A 20221-nucleotide genomic window follows, 5' to 3' on the forward strand; every position below is an offset into this window, starting at 1 on the left:
TCCGCGCCCCCTCCTGGGCGCTCCCTCGCGGCGCAGTGCGGTGTCCGGGCTGCGGCCCTGGACCCCGCAAGTGAGACCTCAGGTCATTCCCAGCTTTGAATGAAGCCTTTCCCTGTCCTCTGTCCCTGAACACCCGGAGCCCGGCCCCTCCTTGACCGCGGAGTGACGGGTCACCGGATGCGGGCTGGCCTGGCTCTACCTACGCCGCCGCTCGCGGGCGGGACTGTGGGCGCCCTCCCGCCCGAGCCTCCCCCGGGGCGGCGGGGCGCTTCTCCAGAGACAGCCGTCCCCCACTTCTCAGTCAGTTCCTGGGTGTTTAAAGTCACCGTGGTGACCCGTTCCCTGGTCTGGATTCCTTTCAGTCTCATGAATTTACTGTGCTAGCGACGCTCGTTGGTTCCGCACACGGACTGGGTTCGCGCGGGGCTGGGAGCTGTCCCGGCCACTGTGTGCCCCGACCCGCCGGGACCTTGTCGCGGCCGCGCCGCCGCTGAGTGAGCCCCGCGGGCGGAAGGACGCCCCAAGACTGCTGCGGCGAGGACGTATCCGGGCTAGGCCAGGAGCTCCAGGTCCTGGAAGAGCCGCTGGAAGTTGAAAGGTTCCGCTCCAGGCCAGGGCTTCCTGGCGCGTTTGCATCCATTGGGCACAAGGCCTGAAACCTTCCGGAGACGGACTGCAGTGGCTCCAACTCCTCGGCTGTGAAAACACATTATCCATTTTAGCTGCATGATGGAAGTCACTGCATCAGAATAAAACTCATGTGGAGCTCCACTGGTGATCCTAAAACCCTGGAACCTTCACTCAAGACGGTGGGTTGAGGCTGTTCTCTCAGTGGAAACTTGTGCAGCAGAAACAGATGGCTTGCCCGTTTGTTGATCTGTCTGCAGCAGAAGCAAACAAACAAACTTCTAAGAAGGGAACTTGGAAGGTAAAGAAGTTGATTTCTCTAAAGAGCTAGGGTTCTCTCTTAAAGGGATTTTATTATCTACGAGCTGGTTAAAGTAGAAGCAATTTTGTTTTGTTTCTATTATTATTTACTCAATTTTAATTTTATTTATCTATGCTTCATTAGCATCGGCATGGTACAACATTCAAAAAGTGCAGATGGCTATACAGTGCCCACCCTTGTCCCTCAGCCTCTCAGTTCTCCCTGAAGGCAACCATCACTATCATGTTCTTGTGTAGTGTCCTAGGGAAAATGTATTTATCTAATGGTCTTATTTTTACCTTTTGTGACACAAAATGGTAGGTCTAACTTCAGGCACATGCTGATTCAGGGGTTCATGTGAGGTCCAAAGTAGTAGAACTAGAGTCTCAGCCTACACACACACACACACACACACACACACACTTACTTCCTCCCTCCTTCTTCCTCTCTCCCTCCTCTCTTCTCTGCTTTTCTCTGTGGGCTTTATTATTATATTAAGCTGACTTACTTTCAGATGATAACTCAGGGCAGCTCCAAGATAATCTTCTCCTCAGTGGTTGGGTCCCAAGAATGAGGTGAGTTTTCTCTTTCCCAGGGTGCCCATTAAACTGCCCAGGAAAACTCATTTGCCCTGCTTCAGTCATGGTCTACTCCTTGAGCTGTCTAGGAATTGGGTATTCTGATGGTCAGGACTGGGATAACCCCATTGTTTGTGGGTAAAGGACCAAGATGAGCTCAGGTGGGAATAAATCTGCCCAATGTTTGCAGGTAGCTCATGAATGCTTTCCTACCGGTGCCCTCCTGCCAGTCAACAGTAAACCACATGTAAACACTTATGTCCGGACACTGTGAAGACCTATGGTTCTACAGCTTGATCCCAGCGCATCAGGGTTAAAGGTCTGAATGTAGAATGTGGAAGGATTGCTGTCTACATGTGGTCCAACCATGTCTGCATCATGACAAGAATGAGTTCAAAGGTTATTTGATATCATGCAAATGTTTTCAAAACTGACCTATATATTCATTCATCTCTTTACAAGATCCTAACATCTTGCCTAACTTATAAACTTTAAAATAAAAGGACAAATAGTGCAGAATAGTTTAATGATTTGGGCAAGGTCATAAAAAATACAGAAAGAAAGTACAGTGGAAATCCAGAGACATCATGAATAAGAGCCCCAGTTATTTCCCTGTTTGTTGTCCTTTGGGTCAGAAACAGGTAGGTGCAACTTCAATTTTTCACCAGAGCTATTATTGATTTTTTTAAAAATCATTCCCCATGAAAGGTTTGGCATTGGAAGGTGACTTGGGTAACAATGAGCCTATGAGAAGACGACCTAAAATGCTACCTCCTTGATTACTCCCTGGACTGAATTCTAGCAATATCCATCCCTCCTTTTGCCCCTCATGTCTCATAGGCAGTGCCTGTTTTTCCATTTGCCACATCATCTTGACCACGTGGATTCTTCCTTTATCAAGAAGAACTCATTGACTTTTGTTACCAAGGAAATGTATCCTGTATTCTTTTAAAATGTGAACCTTTGAAATGTGAATCGGACAGTCCATTTCTTAGATAGAAGATTGATGAGTTTATACCGACAGGAAAAGAACACATCTCAAGAGGATTCTGAGGAGAATTAAAGGAGCATTAATCACAAGTCTGGAAGACTGGAATGCCAGTCTGACCTTATCACTTCCTGTGTGTGTGACCTTGGACAAATTACTTAACTTCATTGAGGCCTTGATTCCCTAAATAAAATCTATAGTGTAATCCTCGCCACTGCCCTGAAATATTGTTATTAATTGATACAATATATGTGGAATTGCTTTGCACAGAATGAAATTCAATCTGTTGTTTAAAAATTATCATTTTAACCTGGAAAAAAATGAATATATAAAGAGAGTTTCTATGCCATTTTGCGGGATTCTCTGGCATAGAAGTGGTGACTATCCTATCATACAAAATATGATTCCTGATCTTCTAAAAAGAAAAATGTATCTCTGTTTCTTCCATGGCATTTTAGCACATGTTATATAATATTACTTATTTGAGTATATCTCTAATATCCCCAACAAAACTGGAAATGCTTTGAAGTTGGCACCATGTCACATCTTTGATTCCTTAAATTATCTCTATAAATTGTAGACATACAGTAATTATTTATTAAATGAAAAAAAAGTGGATGAAAGGAGAAATTGATAAATGGGGCCTCATAGAAATAAAAAAGAAACATTTGTTCTATTAAAAAAACTATTAAGAGGATGAAAAGACAAATGATATACTGGGGAAAATATGATCAAATAACATATCTGACAAAGGACTTGCATCTAGGAAAAAGAATTCTCAATAGTCAATAGTAAAAACTAAACAGTCCAATCAGAAAATGGGCAAAAGACATGAAGAGATAATTCACCGAAAGGCATATACAGCTGGCAAATAAGCACATGGAAAGATGCTCAACATCATTAGCCATCAGGGAAATGTACATCAGAGGTATAATGAGATCTCACAATATACCTATCAGAATGGATAAGATTTAAAAAAATATAGTGCCTACACTAAATGCTGGCAAGGAGACAAAAACTATGTCACTTATTTACTGCTGGCAGGAATGTAAAATCACTCTGGAAAATAATCTGGCTCTTTCTTTTAAAACTAAAATTGGATCTACCAAACAACCCTGCAATTTCACCTCGGGCATTTATTCTAGAGAAATAAAAGCTGACATTCACATAAAAGCTTGTGCACATCTAGACACACAGGACCAGTCCTCAACAACACCACATAAGGCAGCAAGAGGTTGAGAACCACAACACGTCACTCTTCTTGCTGTGTAAGGAAACAGAATAGACCCCACTGAACTAAGAAGATATTCATGTTTTTGGACAAATGAAGATGGGTGGGAGGCTTCAAAATGTCAATTTTGGATTTTTCTGCTCTTCAACAGTGACTAATTAAGAAAACAAAGACATGTGACCATATGTGTATCTTGAGTTGGTGAAACGGATCATATAGGCCTAAATAGAAATGCAGAGAAAAGAATTTATTTTTTCTAATAAATACAGTATTTTTCTCTGAGATATCCTTTGGAACAATTAATTTATTACACAGCTGTTTGTTTCCTACTACATAATGGCTTTTAAAAAAGCTTCGCTGCTTTCTTTGGTAAAGTTGATTCTATCTTGGAAGGACACTGTAGAAGTAATCATAGAATCTTGTCATTCACTGACTAAATGTTGGCGAATAGCCCTGACTAGTGTATCCAATAAGGGATCCTGATGCTGGTGAGAGATATTGATAATAACAATATTATCTGACATAAGTATATGTGGTTACTGACTTACAAATTTTTGATTTGTGATTCTCTCCTCTTACAATTTTTTTTTAAACTGAAAATCAGGTCCCTGAGATAAAGCCCAGTCTTTGCTAATAACCTCTGCAGCCAAATCAGATACAGTGCTTCTCCGAATTCGGAACCAGTTGAGATGTGTGACAGCTGACTCAGCCTGCAGCTGTGCTGAGGACTAATAAAATTAGCAGTAATACCCGGAAACTTAGCCAGAGCCCTGTGTGTGAGTGTGCACCTCCTTCAAAACAATCCTCAAGCCCTGGGGGAAGGTTTAATTCTCATGATCTAATTCACTGAGGCTTAGCAGTATGGTCGCTATTGAAATGAAGTCAGGCATCACCAAAGACAAGGAGACACAGGAGCCTGCTCTTTCTTCTCAGTGCCTGATCCTCCCTGCCCTGCTCAGCCTTTTCTTCCTTCCATAGCACTTGTCACCCTGCTTGGGAAACTTACAAGCAGATTCTGCTTAGTACTTATTGTTCATCTTCCCCCACTAGAATGGAATCTGCATGAAGGCAGAGATCTTTATATCCTTCACTAGTATCTCGAGGTACCTTGGACAGAGCCTAGCGCAAAGGAAGTGCGGGACAAATACTGAATGAGGATGCCAGAGAAAATGCTCATTCGCCAACATTTACAATTCAGAGATGTTCAAAAGTTTTCATGCATGTTGAATATTCACACTGATCCTTTTAAAATCAGGTGACCTGAATTTTCATATATTTTAAAGTTCCTTTGAGAGGTGAAGACTGTCTATGCTGGTTGCAATGATATTGCCAGTTCACTGATGATATTTCTCTTCCCAGCAACCCCCTTTCCACCATGACCACCACTACAGAGCTAAGAGGTTTATGGCTCCAGGAGACAGAAAAGTGGATCCCACTGGAAGATAAAAATCTAAAGGTGGGGAAGAAAGGGAATATCATGTGGAAGAAGCTTCCACTCTACAGGAAGAAAAAATGTAGCACTCTCACTTCCAGGGCAGCAAGAGAATCACTTGGAACAAATAGCTAAAACACACTATTTAGTTCTACCAAGGATTCAGGACTGAATCTTTCTTGGTCCCCTGGGGAGGATGGCGACAAGATGGAAACAAGATAGCATTTGTAGAGGACCATGAATACAGAGGGGGCTGGAGAGTTGAACCCCTGAGAGACCCCAAATTTAGTCCACTAAAAGCCACACCCAAAACATTTTCAACAGAATTTGATTAGACCATAATTCAATCATGCACAAGGAGAAAAGATGAGGCTATAAGAAATTATGGCCATACAGTCTGCTCCCTCAGGAACACATCGGTTATCCCTCTATCATCTGGTAACTGGAAGACCTATGAATGCACTTAGGGATCTCACCTCTAATATTCTGCCCTGTTATATACGGAGATGGCAAAATGTTGCAAGGGACTCAGGTATTCTATCCTATCATCAACAGATAAGGCTGCTTTTCCATGACATTCTTAAACAACATCGGCTGCCTCCTGATCTTAAACCAGGATATTTCATCTATTGGAAAAAACATCACAGAAACGCTACTCTTGAACTTTATTGGTTGGCAGGAACTTTATCGTATACTGTTAACAAAAAATACAGTAGTGAAATTCCAGGGAATTAATCCTTGGGTTCCTCTTTCACAACCAAAGAAGTAATTCAGAATTCCACACAGTTGGCAGGCGACCCCAATAAGAGACCTCACATTTAGGGTTCTCAGAGACCTGCTAGTGGCATCTACTCTTTGGAAGTAGGCAGCTGACCCAGGATCTTTGGGAAATGCAGATAATTTAGGATAGTGGACAGTTGCTGCCCAAGGCATGGGACTAAGATCCCTAACTAATTCTTGTTGTGTTATACACCTGCTTACTTATAACCATCCCTCTCCTCAGACCCCCGGTTATTACTCACCCATGATGGCCCTTTTTCTCTTTTCTTATCTCATTATTATAATTGTTAGGTCAGAACATAGTCATTCTAACACCATTCTTAGCTTATCGCACACAGTAGCCTCTGCCCTGAATAGTACTGATTGCTGTACATGCCGTCCATCATCAGATCATCATGATAAAAATCCTCTGGACCATGCCAGTCTTATCAAACAAGATTATAGGGAATCACAGATAGTGGCATTTACATCTCTGTGGACAAATGACCTTCAATAAATCGATATATAAATTTTGGAAGAGCTCTTCTCTTCCAGAAAAAGAACCAATTGCAATCGGTTCTACCTTTGAATTCAACAACCTCCATGGAGTCATGGGCCAATCACTCGCCACTTGGAAGATACTAATAGAAATCCAAATATGTAAGTAGACTCATGTAAGGCCTTTCTTTTGACCCCTCCGTTGTCAACAATTCCTTCTCTCCTGAATCTCCATGTACACCCTATTGGATACTATTTCTTTTACAGCCAGGATGGCTGGTCTTGTTTGCCTCAGAGTAATACCTCCTGCACTTTAGGAACAGTATTCCAAGACTTGTCTGTATACAGAAACCCTAATTCTGGCAATCACTAACTCAGCTGCAAGTTCTCAAACAAGCCAGCCCTTGATTATTCAGGCGCTCCAACCGGGGCAATTACTAATGAATTGTATACATCAACAATCAGAACAGTGATCCCAACGGTGGGAAACTTACAAGCAGAAAGCACTATGAGAAACTTATTATTAACTCTGGAAGAAGTTATTAGCAATACCACCTCCACCTGAGATGAAATACAGGCCAATTGCAACTCATTATCACAAGTAGTGATGGACTATTGCAGTGGTCGGCAAACTCATTAGTCAACAGAACCAAATATCAACAGTACAATGATTGAAATTTCTTTTGAGAGCCAGATTTTTTAAACTTAAACTATATAGGTAGGTACATTGTTATTAACTTAATTAGGGTACTCCTAAACTGAGCTTTGCTAAAAATGTCCTTAATCTGATTGAGCCGCATGTGGCTCGCGAGCCGCGGTTTGCTGACCACTGGACTATTGTATTCCTCTAGATGTTTTGCTGGCTAGCCATGGCGGTGCCTGTGCCATTTCTAACACTTCTTCATTGCTGTACTTAGGTTAATGAAATAGGCAAAGTACAGCAAACAATACATCATTTTCTTAAAGAAAAAAGCCACTTGGCTTTTTAAGGTTGATGCTTATGGCCCATGTGATTTGTTCACTTGGCCTGGGTATGGCAATCCTGGTTCTAAAGTGTCTTATAGGGACTGTTATTTTAGTTTTTGTGAGTGGTCATAATGCTGGTCTCTTGCATCCTTTCCAGAATCTTAAGTCCTTACTGCATGGCTGCTCTCTGAACAGATAATCACCAGGGTTATACAAAAACAAAGAAGCTCAAGATGATCTTAGAAGACAGTTAATCGCAAAGACAACTGAACAAACCCAAACAGCGAAGATCTGAGTTTATAGCCTTCCCTGAATTGGTCAATCTTTTGCAAGTGAGAGGTTGTCCTTCAGGGAGACCAAGAGACTAAATATGCAAATGAAAAACGGCCTTCTCATAGATGACAATTGAAAGCTGCCTTACACACTTCTGCAGCAACTAGTTGAAGACGTGAAAACACAACCTTTACAGCAATTGTTGCAGAGCAATGAACACTTTGTTAATCATTGCCATTTTTTTCTAAATTTTGCCCCAACTTCTGACTCGGGACCAACCAGAGTAAGCCAAATAGGCTTTCTAAACCAATCACATAAGATTCCCCAGTTCTGGGTACCCTGCCTCCAGATTTCCTATGTCAACAACCTCTAATCCAAGCACATCTAAAGCCTTCTTTAGTGCGTTGATGATAAAGCTTTCCTACTACCCTGCCTGGCTTTGACTCTACCAAACATAAGTGATGGTGGTTTTCCTATTTCCTTGGTCTCTATTTATTTCCACAGGCAGTCTGGAGCTCTGGGAGGAGACAGCTTCACATGGCTCCCATCTGGCAACCTGGAGCAGCTGCAAGCCAACAGGAATGGAACTGTGGCAGATTTAAGGTGAGAAAAACAGGAGATGGCACCCTGACACTTCCTTGGCTCTTATATGACCTGAAAGGAATCCATAAAGCTCTACATCCTCCCTATGAAAGGATGTTGAAGGTAAGGTGAGTTGAGAGACAGCAGCCTCCAGGGGCCACTTTTCGGAGGAATTGGGCAATACTGTTGCACGGGATGTGAGCTAATTTGCCAAGGCCGTGGACCTGATGTGGAGTTTGATTGAAATTCAGAGGTTCTATCCAGACATTAAGGGTCAAAGTGGAATCAGGTTATCAAGGGAAAGACTCCATCCAAGTCCTCATCATGTCCAGAACACTGTATTGATTAGGTTTTGCTACTGTATAACAAACTACCTCAAAACTTGTCAGTTTAAAGCATTAAGCATTTATTAGTGCATCGTTCTGTGGGTTGGTTGGGGGAGTCTTTGGAATTGGGCTGGCTCAGCTGATCTTGCCGAGCTCACTCAGGAAGTGGGTTGGCTAGTGCCTAGATGATTTAGAATGGTTTCATTCACTAAATAAACTGGGTTGTAAGTCAGAGGGAATCTGACACACAATTTATTCCAGTGATTTTCTATGCTCCAGCTTCTACATGGTCGATGCTGTCCTCAAAGCTCAAGGTGAATTCCTCCATGAGTAGACAAGGAGGAGGAAGGTCAAGGTCATCTAGTAGCTATTTGAGCTTTCTGCTCACAGATCTACTTTCTTTTCTGAGAAGTCCTTTCTTTTCAGATGAGAGATACTCTGGAATGTTCTTTCTCACGGTACAGGAGAGAACTATAGAATAGTTGTCAAGAGCAAGAACCCTGGTGTCTGACATGAACACATCTTAATTTAAAATCTCTGTGCTTCTTTTTTTTTATTTGTAGGATGATTACATTAGTAACTGCCTCATAGGATATTGTGAGCCGTACATGAGTTAAAGCATGTAAAAACTTTGGACCAGGGTCTAACAAGAGGGCATACTCTGTTGCCTTAGATCTGGCAACCCTCAAAAATTCTCCCCATCGCCCTATAATACTGATTTCAAAATAGATACAACAGGGGCACATGAATCAGTTTTTTTCCATTTGCAAATATTTTGTCAGCATGACTTTCTGTGAGGTACTACCGTAGTTGATTGTTACATTTTGCATTTTTATTTTCACATAATTATAAAAGTAACACATTCTTACACTAGGAGCCTATAAAACATAAGGAAGCAGTAAAGGGAGAAATGCGCTCAAATTACATCTTTGGAGACCACACTGGTAATATTTGGTTATATATATAATATAGATATACATTATGAAAATGATGACATAATGTACTTCTAGAGGCATTTTTCACTTGGCAAAATATTATGTACACTTTCCCATGTCACTATTTTAACAACTGCAGATTATACCATCCTATGGATGTTTTATAATGCATTTCTTGATCCCTGAGTGGTGTACTCAGACAGAGGGAATCTGTACAATTTTCATCTGCTGAGAGATTATTAATCCCTGTCAATTCCTTCCCCCTGAAGTCCTACCCGAGCACCATGTCCACCTCTTACTCTTAGGCTTTATTATTTTTTTTATTTATTCATTTTTTTAGAGAGGAGAGGGAGAGACAGAGAGAGAAAGAGGAGAGACAGAGAGAGAGAAGAGGGGGAGGAGCTGGAAGCATCAACTCCCATATGTGCCTTGACCAGGCAAGCCCAGGGTTTCGAACCGGCGACTTCAGCATTTCCAGGTCGACGCTTTATCCACTGCACCACCACAGGTCAGGCCTAGGCTTTATTATTTTTGAGGGTACGTGAATTCAAGTCAAATACATCCACAAGTCAACCAGAGAAAATCAAAAGGCTAGAAAACAGAGCTCGTTAAGTAAGATGAAAGGAAATAATATTCTTTTATCCATTATCTGTCATTTCTCTCCATACTTTTTATTCAAGCATTAGCATCTCTTTCTTCACATTTTTCTTAGTGGTTTTCTACATTCTATAAACACAGGAGTATCTGCTATGTGTGTCATCCTATATAATATGCCAGGACATAAAATTGGCCAAACACATCCATCCCCCATTTTTAGGAGAACAGGGCTCTGTTATGCTTTAAGGATGAAATAGGGCAGAAAATTAGTTATCTGCAAATTCAAATAATAAAAGACCCAAAATACAAAATTTGTTCTAAATGGACAGTTTTTCCTAGTGATCTTCCATGTTTGGAATCATGTAAGTTGGATAATTAATGAATGAATTGCTCCAGCGTCTGTGCTGATGACAGACTCTACGAGGCAATGAATGACCAACCAGTTAGAAATTTCACAGCAGTTGAATTCTCATGTTACAGAAAACAAGATACAGAGTATCCTGTTCACTGAGCATCCAGTACTTTTTTGCCTTTTGAGAATTATCACATTCTCAAGTCATTCTATTACCCCATTTCCTGGGAAGGACCCAGGTATGACCACCAAGCATTCAGCCCTCTGGCCACAGTAAGAGAGCTGGGTTATATGAGCTAGGTCACTGATACTCAGTTTAAAGTCTTTCAATCAACTATTGAGAAAGAAGGACTATTAATAAAACTGGACTTGCCATGAGTAGAAGAAATATAAGAGCTGCTTACTACCATCTTTCTGAGAACAAAGGTATATGCTATGTTAGAAAAATCACTCCAAAATGTTTAGTTTATGATGTTGTGGGCTGCCAACTTGAGCTGGCCTCAGCTGAGCAATTTTTCTGGCCTTGACTGGATTAAAAAAGTAACAGGCCAAGCAAAACAAAACTCACACAAGCTTTTTCATGGTCTTGTTAATTAATGTGCAGGCAGGATCACATCATCCTCCCCAATCCACTCCCCTCCTCCCCCATTCTCCTACCGCCAATTAGCCAATTAGAGAACAATTGAGACATTGAGTCACTGAATAGCAGAGCCTCAACCTTTAAAAGTCAGTCTTTTATGTTTGTTTCTAGTTTCAGTGGGAAAATCCCAGAAAGAACACATTTTTCACCGAATTTGTCTATCACATGCATGCTAAAATAACCCAGGGCAAAATGCACAAGACTTCCCATTGAACTATTTGTGCCTTCCCTTTAATCCATCTCAAAAAACTTTCAGGGCAAAGGATTTGTAATGGCTTATCACATGATAACTGAAGTGTTTTGGTCTTTAAAATTTTGGCTCACTTATTTGTGAGTCCCAGTATTATAAATGATCATCTAAAGAAGTAAAGGAAACTGTGCATCTTCTTGTAAAGCAAAATGGGCACATATGTTCTTTAAAACATTATCTGTGCATCTATAGGTATATCTGGTGTGTGTGTGCTCATGCATAGCAGTGCATGTCTATCTAGTATGTACATGTGCACAAAGGTAGGTAGGTAGATATACCTATACCCACGCATAGCATTTCATCATATACTTATATGTATGCACATAGATACATAATACACATATGCCTTATGTACATACATATACATACTTACGAAGTAATGCTTAAGACTATGGATTCTGCAACCAGTCTGCTTAGATTTAAATTCCAGTTCTACACAGTAACAAAGCTACTTAACCCTTGAGTGCCTCAGATTCCTTATCCTAAAACAAGAATACAGTTTTATCTATCTCGTAGGGTTGAGAGAGTTCCACAGGAATGAATATATGTGCAGCTCCACACAGAGCTTACGAAGACATCCAGCACATAGTGAACATCTCCTTTAGTTAATCTGTGTGTGTTTGTGTACATAGTATAAGTGCAAACAGTTAGCCTCTCCTGTGTCTATGTCACACATCTGGATTTTTTTTTATACTACCTCTTCTTCCTGTAGGGATATACGTATATACTTAAAGATGGTTGTAAAATTAACTCTACTTCTACCAACTCTTTCTCTACTAACTCTACTTCTCCAGGTTCAATAAATCTAACTTTTGACTTTTGCCTCATGTATTTTATACTTTAGCCTCCTAAATCTTTTTATTCATTCTTTCCTTGACTCTTCCTAGGGTTTCCATACCTCTAGAACTGTCGAGCCCTGAGTGTTGTAATTGGGATGTGATCGTGCAGCTGCGAAGCTCTCTGCTGGGCTGAGAGTTTTCCAAGGGCTGACACCAGCTCCAGTTCCCAGGTGTCATCCCTGATGCCTTGGATTTGGCTCTGTCCAGACTGGGCACTCACTCTTTCAGGGTTACTCACATTGGCCCCCTGGCTGCACATGAACATCACCAGGGGAGCTTTTAAGAAATACCAACTTCTAGACTCACCTAAAGCCAATAAATTAGACTCTCTGGAGGCTGTGGCCATACACTGCTCTTTCTTAAAACTTCGTGTGTGACTCTTCAATGCATTCAGGATTAGCAGCTAATGCCATAATAGAAAGGATGTCCCCATCCAACATTGAGGAATATTATCTGATCCAAAGGCAGATGGCCATGTCTTTGCTTGGCTGCAGAGAAGCTTCAGCAGTGTCTTCCTCATTGAATGTGAGCAGCAATGTTGTCCTGACTCCTTCTCAAGGAAAGCCAGTGACAGCTTCTTGAACCTGTGCTCCCTGCCTTGTCCCCACATGCTTCCAAAACACATATATCTGCACAGTAAGGCTAGACATTGTGTTTTAGAGCAAACTTTTCCTTTGTTGTCACACATATGATAGACAATGTTCTAGTGTGTGACACTGTCCTGCTGTGAGACCTAGGTGAGGCTCAGTTCCCAGCTCTACTTCTATTTAATAAAGCATTTAAAAGTACAAGTTAGTGACATGACATAATTATAGGGACCATTTGGGGAATTATTAAATAAAGTTAATAATTTGAAATACTTTAGTTACTACTCATTTGCTTCAATAAGTATTTATTGAATGTCTACTCTCTCCCAGAGGTCTCAAACTCGCGGCCCGCAGGCCGCATGTGGCCCGATGAACAATTTTTGTGCAGCCCGCGGACTAATCCACGAACTACAGTTTCTGGTCGTTTTGTGACACTGAAAAGTGTTGCGTAACAGTTACCTTTTGTAGACCTAGTGCGGCCCGCCGAACGGCTGTGATCTTGCTCTGCGGCCCACATGCTGAGTTGAGTTTGAGACCGCTGCCGAGGCACTGGTCTAGGTGCTGAGTATACAGTAATTTCTTTTTTTAAGACAAATTTCTTGGTCCCTGTGGAGATTACATTTTAGGAAACAGACAATAAACAAATTGTTGAACAAACAAATGTGTGTTTCTGTATGGTGGGAAGATCACTGATAAATGTCATGAAGAAAAGAAAAGGAGAAGGTGAGAGAGCGCTTTATTAGCACAATCAGGAAATACCTCCCTGAGGAGGTGATGTTTGAGTAGAGAGCAATCTGAAGGAAGTGAGAAGCCAAGCCTTCTGGGTGTCTGGGGAAAGAGTGCTCCGAGCAATCGCAAAGGCCCTGGGAGGTGGCCTGATGTGTGTTTCCAAGAACATCAAGTGGACCAAAGTGGCTGGGGTGGGAAAGGAAAGTGGACTGCGGTAGGAGTTGATGTCAGAATGAGTCCGGAGTCCGTAGGGTCTGCGGACCTAATTCTTAATGCAATGGAAGCCACTGGAGGCTTCAGCTAGGGGGTACTCAGATTTACCCTATGAAAGCATGGATGCTCAGGCTACTGTGTCGAGTACACATGGTGGTAGAGGAGTGTAGTTGGAATCAGGAGACCTGTCAGGGGCTGTGACAGCAGTCTAAGTGAGCTGGTGGTGGCCTTGTCAGAGCTGTAGCAAAGGAGAGGAGAGATGTGGCAACATCTTGGGTGTTTGAAAGCAGAGTTATCAGGATTTGCTGCTGGAGTGGAAGTGGGGTGTGAGAGAAAGAAAGGATTATGGGGAAGAGATGGCATTTATTGAGATGGAGGACACTGGGAAAAGAGGGTGTTCTGCTCAGCGTTTTGGTAGTAAGTGGATTCAAGGGAGAGAAGAAAAGTCAGCCTTGAATCTGCGTGTCAGCTCCAATTAATCTTTTGATAATGTTGCTATTGAGTTCCTTTGTCTGATGACGCGAACTATAATGAGATTATTTTCTAAATGCTAAACCTCTCAGAGATCTGGACAAGCCATTGCTGCCAATACCACTCCTGTAGATCAACCCCGCTGTGTCTGTGCTCATGCCAGACATAGTTTAAAGCACTCCCATTTGTAAAAAAAAAAGACTTGCTAGTTCCACTTCTCCTTGGACAGATGACAGCAGCAGAAGGAGCAGTCACTCTCAGGTCTTCTAGCAGCTGTAACACTAGCAGAAATTTTTATATCCTGGCACATCCGAGTTAAGACAAAAGCAGCACGGAGTGGGGGTGTGTCTTGTCTTGTCATCTCCACCCAAGGAGGTGGGGCATGGAGATCTAATAATACACAGGCAGCTAGCTCTTGGTCCAGCAGATCAGTTATGACCCTGACACAGACAGAGGTGATTTTGTTAGGTACCAGGCTTGAAACTTGAGAGTAATTGTGGGAGATAGAGGACTGGAAGGACCTGTGCACCCATCTCAATCCATCCTTCCTGGAATCTTCTCTCTGGGCTAGGTTAGATCTCATGCACCAACTACACTAAGCCTTCTTGCAGCCTTAGCACATGAAGACTTCCTTCAAGACTCTATCCTCAATACAATACCCCATCCTCTTGGACAGCCTCCCTGATCCTATTTCTGGTAAGGTTGGCCAAATGAGACAACCCTCCGAGCTTCCAAAACACTTGGGAGAAAATTCTATAAGAGCTGCTCTCCGTGCATGGTCATTCTTGGTGCATGAACAGATGTGTGTGCAAAGGAATGGCCTCCTATTGTCGGGTAACTTTTCTTTTATCGGATGTTTGCTTCATTGTGTCTTTAAGATATTGTTAGATTCCTCTGGTGACCTAAAGGTTAAGAAAATTCTGGATGAAGAGCTCCTAGGTGTATAGCAGAGGATCAGGAAAGTGTCCTGTCTAACAGCACATTGTGAGCGGGTGAGTCATGAGAGGAAGCCCAGAACTAGATGGTAGATTTCCTGGGCAAGCCAGCCTTCTAAGTTGCTCTAGTCCTTTGATGCTAGATAATGGCAGTATGTCAGCCTGCATTAGCTGAAAGACCCCACAACTTGTGTCCTCTCTTTGTTCATTGGTCTTGTGTTTTCTGTTAAAATCCAGTAGATTTTAAAGTAACTCTTCCCTGATTATAAATGTAATACATATTTATGATACTTGTAGACAGGCTGGCTTGTCTGGCACCATTCCTGTTGACGCCTGTTGTCCTGGTTTAATTATTAACAGCGCTGCCTTCCCCTCTCAGAAGAATTCCTGTTTGAGTGATGGCTTACACTGTCACCCTCCTGATTGTACAAGATTTGGGTGACGTCTTACAAATTCATGTACTGGAGCTATAAAGAGCATTGTATATTAATTGTCATTGTACATCTGATTATCCCCTCAGGATAAATTTCAAAAAATAGAATTTCTGAGTTAAAGGTTATGAAAGTGTAGACATGTTTGTTTATTAGAACTAGGAGCCTCAACTCTAATACCACTGTAACTAATTCAGAAGTCAAGAAATTTTCTCTTGTCTCTGAATTCAAGTGGTAAAATTAGACTTGACTTCCACCTGTGCCCTACTTTCCCATTATCTTTAAGCATCCTCTGAACTGTATTTCTGTATCTTCAAATAGCTTTTCATTTGATACTCTTGAATTTCTAGGCACATAGTCATATCGTCTACACTTAAGTTCAGTCTTTTCAGAACTATGTTTCTATCTCATGTCCCTATTTCTTGTATTATTGCCATGTCAAAGGTCCACATTATAATATTATACATTAGGTAAGGGAGCTGGCTTCTCCATTATGTGCTTTCTTCTTTGTATGAGCTCTTTGATCATAAGCAAAGGTAGTTTCTCTGTGTCTCTTATTGTTAAGGTAAAATTTTTCCTTTGCAATTAAGTAGTTTTGGGGGAGACTATTTAAAACTACTTGAATATTCTGATTCCCAAGAACTCTTTGCCTGATAATGTTAGTATCCATTGATAAATCTTGTCTGAATCAATTATTACACTGAGTTTGCAGAATGGTGATTTCCCCACTACAGAGGGTCCTTGAGTTAAGACAGTCTTCACATACGATGTTTCGACTTTACAACATTCATTCCCATAAAAACTTTAAAGAATTGAGATGCTTACGCCATTAGCGTTGTACTTATGGAGTAGGTGGGCAAACTAGTTTGGTTGCATGCAGTGGAAGAAGAATACACAGTAACGCAGCTTATGACTGAGGGAGTTGGCATCCCCGGTACGCTTACCTATGTCATTTTAGACTGTTAAAAGCACAAGTGTGCCATTTGTGTCAGGGTAGGGTGTATTCGACTAACACCAACATTCAGGTTACGTCACTGTCATAGGAACAAAACTATGTCATAACCGGAGGACCCCCTGTAACTCTATTACTTCTTCTACGTATATTATATAGCATCTTCTCTAAAAAAGAGGGTTTTTTTTCCCTTCTATGTCTCTAAATTTGGGTATCATTGTGGCCTCGTGGATTCTTTTCTAATTCAATGTGTTCTAATACATTACTGTCATTTTTTTATTTGGTACTCAGATTGTGCCATATTTGGCCAGGTATGCTCCTATAAGTTAGGTTTTATGTCTTTTAAATATCTCTTATCAATCTTTGTCACTTTCTTGCTTTTTGGCATGACAAAATTTTCAAGGCTCATCTTATACTCTTCTGGTCCCAGCCTCAGAATCAACCATTTCTGCAAGGACTTCTGGTTTCTTTTTTTAGAGGATGATAGTTAGAAGCTAAGACTGGACATTGGATGTGCTCGTTGCTACTGCTGTGTCATGGCTTCTAGACTATCAGTGGACAGATCTAGGAAATATATATGTATATACATATAATTCTATCAATCAATCTATCTATTAATCTATCTATTGATCATCTATCTATATCTCTATATTAGAAACCATGAGTTTGTGCTGAAACTTTCTATTCCAATCCAAAACCACAAATTGAATTTAGTTTCTCCACTAGAATTGCTAACACACACCACTGTGGCGGGTAGAAACCCCTACTGACTACCGTGCAGTATTTGTTTAAGATTCTTTTAGTGTAGTCTGAGGCAAGAGAGTCAAAATATTGTGTTAAATAGTTACATCTAGGTTAGTTCTTTTTATTTTCCCAGTTTGTTTATGTTATTTGTTTGAAGTACAGTTAAATACATTTGACTTGGCTTGCATTCCATTTTAGGATCTTCCTTCTCATCCTTGTTTTTTATTTTTCTTTTTGTTTATAGAACACATGACCATGGTCCCTAAAGTCAAAACTAAACCAAACTAAATACTCAGAGGGGTGTCAGTTTGTGTCCCCCCACCCTTCAACCCCATTCTCACCCACCTCCTTTAGGTAACCCATCTCATTAGTTTTGGGTTTAGCCTTCCTGTGTTTCCTTTTGCAAAAATAAACAGATACATGTATGGTGTCTTATTGCATTTTTTCCTCTTACACAAATGTAGCATATTTTACAGGGTGGGACAAAAGTAGGTTTATAGTTGCTTGTGTGGAAAAATAATAATATAATTAATAAATAATAATACAAGAATAAACTGTTTCACATACTCACAACTATAAGTCTACTTCTGCTCAACCCTGTAGATACTCTTTGGTTCATTCTCTTTATTCACTGTAACAATATGCTGTCACTACATTTTCAGTAATAATTCTATTAGAAAACGCAACAGTGTCAGATAAGTTAAGTAGCTATGCCAGGTTCACAAAGCCAACAGGTGGAGGAAAAAAATAACACTTGCACTCTGATACTATTTTTCTAATAATCTTTTCTATGTTGTTTATAATTGGTTTTTAATTCTCAATATTGGAATTAACAGGCAAAAAAGAACGTTGACATTTTTATATTCTGGAAAGACTGTTGCTTCCCAGTAAGCAGTCCTAGCTCTGTTCACACAGGTTGGTGATATGTTTAATGAGCATTTGGAATAGCTCTAACATTTCCTGTTGTGGCTAAGTTTACTTTCAAATGGATTTTTTTTTGAGAGTCGAAAATACTTTGCAAGATTATTTGCTTCCTTGCCAACCCACAAGCCTTCTGTTTATTTCTGCTTCAGGCTTCCCGCCTCAGAGGCGTACTGCCTTCAAAATCTTTACAGTTTAATGTAGGAGCGGGTTGACGGTATGACCAAATTCTCAGCAACTGCAGCTATTATACAGTTTTTCCTTCCCTTTTCTTCCAACACCTGGGGGGAAAGTATGTTTCGGCTCTATTTACAGAAAAGGGATACGTATCACACACTGTTTTTACCAATGTGCAGATTCATCTACAATGTCCATCCATCACAGAAGTGGTTGAACAAGAGGAGAGTGGCTCAGTTCACTCTGGACTCGGGGGCCTGCCTCTCGGCACAGGAAGCCGTTGTCTTGCCATGTGGCTCTTCAGCTCCAATCTCACTGCTTCTGTTGCTGCTTAGCCCGAATGACCCTCGTATAACAACAGAAAGCCACAGTGAAAGTAAAGTCAAGGAAAATCTAGATTAGAAAAGAATGCTTTCAAGAAAAAAAATATGTGGTCATTGAATTGTAAAATCCAATGGATTCTCTTATATTCTTGGATATGAAATTGTTCCATTGACATATAGTAATATTTTTGCCTATGCCTTTCTAATATCCTAATACTTATATGTCTTATTCTTTCTCTTGTCTAGTTGTATTGGCTATTAGCTATATTTGTTATATAATTGTAGTGATGATAAAGATTCTTAAAATTTTCCTGCCTGTACTATTTTGTTACTGTTTATAAGTGAGATTAGTCTACTGTGTTCTTTCTCTCCTCCCTCATTCCGTCTCTCCCTCACTCCCTCCCTCCTTTCCTTTCCTTTCCTTTCCTTTCCTTTCCTTTCCTTTCCTTTCCTTTCCTTTCCTTTCCTTTCCTTTCCTTTCCCTTCCTTTCCCTTTCCTTTTCCTTCTCCTTCTTTCCTTCCTTCCTTCCTTCCTTCCTTCCTTCCTTCCTTCCTTCCTTCCTTCCTCCCTCCCTCCCTCCCTCCCTCCCTCCCTTCCTCCCTCCCTTCCTGCATGTGCCCTTTGTCATTTTTTGGTATCTGAGCTATGTTGGCTTCAGAAAAGAGTCTGGAAATCTTGCCTGTGTTTCTGTGCACTAGAGTGGTTTACTTTGGGGCTAGTAATACCCCCTCTGTTTGTGTGAGAGCGAGCTAAATGAGATAATGCATATAAAGATCTTAGGTCAGTGGCCCACACATACAATACTTAGCACTCAATTAATACTAGCTATGGCAGGGCATGGTTAGATACAAGTTCCAGGCAGTTCCTATTTGTCTTTGCATGAGTGACAAGTGCCTGATGACAGAAGACAGCAGGCAGCAAGATGGCCTGCAGCCAGCCACTGACGGATGCCGGGTGCACGCTGTGCCGGAACTCACAACTCACGCTCCGGAACTGCCCGTGGGATCTGGCTGAGGCTTGACTGCAGCTGAACTTACATTTTGCCTGGGTTCTTTTCCTCTTCTGCCTCATTTCCTTCCTCTCAGGGGAACGGAAAGCGCTCCCTCAATAATCTGCACAACAGGTTTATCCCAGGCTCTGTTTTTAGAGAATATATACAAGACCTTTTTTTTTTTTTGTCTGTTTCCTATCAGCCTGTTAGTTGAATGGCTCTCAAAATAAATAAATAAATAAAATAAAAGGTCATGTATCAGGGAGAAGGTGGAAGAGAGAGAGCAGAGTCAGGGAGTCACCTTATCATGGCAGGTCTCGGCTCCACACCCCTTTTCTCAATGAAAGGACCACTGTCCCGGAATCTGGGCTTCCTACGGGTCATCCTGGCTGAGCAGGCGGGCGATACAGACAGCTGAGTCCACTCCGGAGAGAACATTTATCCAGAAGAGCTTTCAGCCTCTAAGCACAGGGCCTGGGTGAGGCACTTGGTAGTCATGTTAAATGAAGTATTTTGTTTTTTTATGCATAGCGGTCCTTCATTAAGAAGATTGGAGCAATTAATGTTATCTT

At 41.2% G+C, this 20221-nt stretch overlaps 1 long non-coding RNA gene across 1 annotated transcript; it reads left to right on the top strand.

The window, feature by feature from the left end:
* On the top strand, positions 1–18850 carry LOC136314107 (uncharacterized). Its single transcript, XR_010727275.1, has 3 exons — positions 1–928; positions 8158–8256; positions 18514–18850. It is a non-coding gene; the product is annotated as an uncharacterized lncRNA (long non-coding RNA).
* Positions 18851–20221: the final 1371 nt, after the last annotated feature.

The sequence above is a fragment of the Saccopteryx bilineata genome, chromosome 10 (genome assembly GCF_036850765.1).
Source record: "Saccopteryx bilineata isolate mSacBil1 chromosome 10, mSacBil1_pri_phased_curated, whole genome shotgun sequence".
Lineage (NCBI taxonomy): Eukaryota > Metazoa > Chordata > Mammalia > Chiroptera > Emballonuridae > Saccopteryx > Saccopteryx bilineata.